Genomic DNA, 3,692 nt, shown 5'->3' with positions numbered 1-3,692 from the left:
CATAAACAAGCTATTAGAACCTCAAAATTGCGCACCAAAGTGCTCGAACAAAGCAGGGGCAAAATGGTCACTTTTGGTCATTGCCCCATCCTTGAGTTTCTATCAACAACCCAACATTAATCCACTAGTTTAAGCACTAAATAAACATTATTACCATCAAAACACCACAAATCAGTCCATATATCCAAGGTGGGAGTTCATAGAGCCCACACAACCATTTTTTTCACCATAAACAAGCTACCCATGAACATGCATGAGTATATAAGAGCACTAGAACTTCCATAAACCAAGTTTTGAAGGTTAGATCGTCACTTACTTTGCTAGATGATCAAGACAGAAATTTTCGGTCCCTCCTTAGCCCAAGAAAACCGTGGAAAGTAGCCCCCTTTTGTAGCTTACGATGATCACCAAGTGTTTAGTGAAGTGTGGTTAAATTTTGGTGTGAAATGGAGAAGATTTGGTGAAGGAAAGGAGAAGAAAATTGAAGAGCTTGGAGTTGTTTTCTCTTCTTTGTTGCTCTGCTGATGGAGAGAGGAGAGAGAGGGCAAAAATCTGATGGAACTTGCTTCTTAAAGGAAGCTTAATAGTTAAGCATTGGGTGCACAAAAGTCAACTGCAAATAGTGCGCGTACGCGCGCGTTTTGTGCTCGATTCCTCTTGAGTTTGTTACACTAGTGCACTAAACCTCTAATGCACTTATATTCATATCATCATTATTCACTCTTAGTAGTCCCACAATAAAAATCTAAAGTCCTTCAATTAATCGCACGCATAAAAACGCGTACTTCAAATTTGTTCACGATGAAGCGAAATCTCTAAGAAATTCTTATAACGATAGTATTACTAACTATCACTTGGGTACTTTGTGAGAACCCAAAAATTTTCACATTTTCTCAGCATTATTCTATTTCTTTGCCTACATTTTATACATTCCTTGAAAATATTAAATTCTCTATGCATTTTTATAAGTAAGTATAGTTTTAAAATCATTTTTCCTAGTATGAGTTAGTGTACGTTAATTTGAAGTGCGTTATAGACGTGGGACCCGCTAGTGCGATATAATTTTGGTGACTAAGTGAGTTTTGTATTTAGTGATATTATTTTACAAGGTGCTAGGAGACAATTAGTGGTTAGTTAGATTAATTAGTATGGAGAGACAAGAAGATAAACTTAAACATCTAAGGGGCCACGTGTCGCGATCCTATTCGTAGTTGGACTTTGACCAAACCTTCTTACCTTTACTAAAACCAAATTTTGACCAATTTTTCTCCATTTTTAATCCCTCTTGGCCGGCTGTTCTAAGGAGGAAAACAAGGAAAGCTTCTTCAATTTCTAGCTTCCAAATTTGCTCAAATCTTGAGTTCCAACCAACCAAACTTGAATCTACTCCATACAAGTGCTCACTAAGGAGGTTTAAAGCTATTGGTGGAGTTGTTTTGGGAGAAAGAAACCTAAGCTACTATCTTTCTTGAGTTGTAAAGGTAAATTGTCAAGAAACTCCTTCTTTACTTCAATTAATGGGCAATTTGTGGTTATAGTTGTTGAATTAGAAATTTTGTGACAGAATTATATGGGTTGAAGTAGGTTTATGAAAATTTCAGTTTCTTGGTGAATTTTCTGCCCTAATATGAAGATTAATGATTAGTTATGGTTTGATAGCTTTGATATGTGAAATAGCTAGTGTTTAGATGTTAGGTTACTTGGCCTAAAGAAATTTCTGGTTTGTAAGCATAAATTCCAGCTTGGATGATAACCTGTCCTGCTTCTACCCGGTTCTATTTCACCATGTTAGAGGCCGAACTAGCCTTAGTACAAAACATGAAAGTTGTAGAGAATGATGTTTTATAGTTATCTACAAAATTTCAAACCAATCGGAGCAATGTAGCCTGTGAAAATACCGAAATACCCCTGCTTCCCTGTTTCTGTCCGAAACTGATAATTCGCTTCTGTAATTGGTTAGTTTGACTGGGAATACTACTGATTTGGTTGTCGATGTCTTCTTAAGAAATATATCCTGGTATCTTAGCTTTCATATGGTTTTGGAATCACTTGAATTGGAGTTGTATGTGCTGAGATATGATTGAATGAATCAGGACTGCTAGTTGAACTGCGAACTGGAAAATCTGGGGTTGTTTTGGTAAATTTGCCCTAGATACATTGCAAACTGGACTGAGTGGCCTTCTTCAACATTGTAGCCCTTTCTCTTAGCTTCGAAACAGTGTAAATGATACCTCAATCCGACAAGTGTCGCTTCAGTTGTGTTAGTTCCGCTAAGCAACAGCAAATCTGCCTTTTGTTTTCCAACCTAAACGTCATTTCCGCACATGTCCTAGCTTGATTTGGTAATCATCTGACATTGAGCCTATTGAGTGGCTATTTATGTTGTGTGTAATGTTGGGATTGATTGAGGAAAACAATGAAGCCATAAATGGCTGGGAAATAGGTAAATACAAAGGGCGTGCTGCCCAAATTTTCGCTTGAGGGCTAAGTTTCTATTTGAACTTGTATATTTTTTGTTTGGCAAATACTATGACCGTTTTCCATCTTAAAACATGATCCTTCTTCAATTGGAAACTCCAAATGTGTACTTACTCTTACCCAAATAAAGAGGAGTGGTTTAGGATTTTCTTGGGTATTTTGACCTCTTTTTTTCATGAATTTCATTAAGACTTTTAGTGTATAATATCTACTTGAATATGAGATGATTTTGAACCATATAAACGATTTTGAAAACAGTATTTCTTAGCCTATCTAGTTGGATTCCAACTTGTCTTTAGTTTGGTTTTACGTTTGGTCTACGAAACCCTAATTATTCTTGTCCACGGGTCCAAATGTCCTCGTTTCACTTTAAAGTTTTTTTATACGTTCTACTCATCAATTGTTGAGTTTCTTTGATTTCACCTAATTGTTTGTGCTAGATGAGCTGTAATATTCTTTCTCGTTTAATCTTAGGTTTTCTCGGTGACTAAGGATAATATTCGGAAGAATAATTTGCACGTTGTTTTGCGTACATAGGTGAGTGTTCCTGGTTTGTTATATTCTCCTTGACTTCATGACTTGTTGTTATTGTTTGATAATGTGTTAAGTGTTTCCAATGATTTCCAAAACGAATTTTCTAGGCAAGCGTGTACTTTATCGCGCTCGACCTAAATGAAATGTGAAATTTTCAACGATTTAATGATTGATACATTAGTTGTGCATGATGTAAGCCTTTTGGTTGAGCTGGGCCCTGCCCTTCGTTACCGATCGACTCGAGCCCAAGCGGACTCGGTCGGGCGATATGGTGACCCTGGGTGTGAACGTTGGTATACTCGAGTATTACCTTGTAGGTTGGTGGAGCCTGGCCAACGTCCAGGAGGGGGTGAATGAAATGAACGATCGAACGAGGGTTTTACTTACAAAAATGCATTTTCAAATGATTGGACGAATAAGGGGAATGACAGGAGAACGAACGAACGAACGAACGAACAAATGGCTCCCTGTGAGCCCGTATCCTTTTAATGTATGTGTTATTATCGTTTTCTATTGTAAATGTTTCTTGAATTATTGATTATCGATGGTTAATGTATTGGCTTTGTTGTTGAATATGTGTTCGGAACCTCACTGAGCTTTTAGCTCACCCCTTTAGTTTTGTTTTCCTTAACAAGGGGATGCGAGCAAGGACGAGAGCCCAGTGTAGCTTAGCCTAGTCT

Source organism: Coffea eugenioides, unplaced genomic scaffold (genome assembly GCF_003713205.1).
Source record: "Coffea eugenioides isolate CCC68of unplaced genomic scaffold, Ceug_1.0 ScVebR1_44;HRSCAF=240, whole genome shotgun sequence".
NCBI classification, from domain to species: Eukaryota; Viridiplantae; Streptophyta; class Magnoliopsida; order Gentianales; family Rubiaceae; genus Coffea; species Coffea eugenioides.
The sequence above is the reverse complement of the archived record's forward strand: the minus strand, read 5'-3'. Positions refer to the sequence as shown.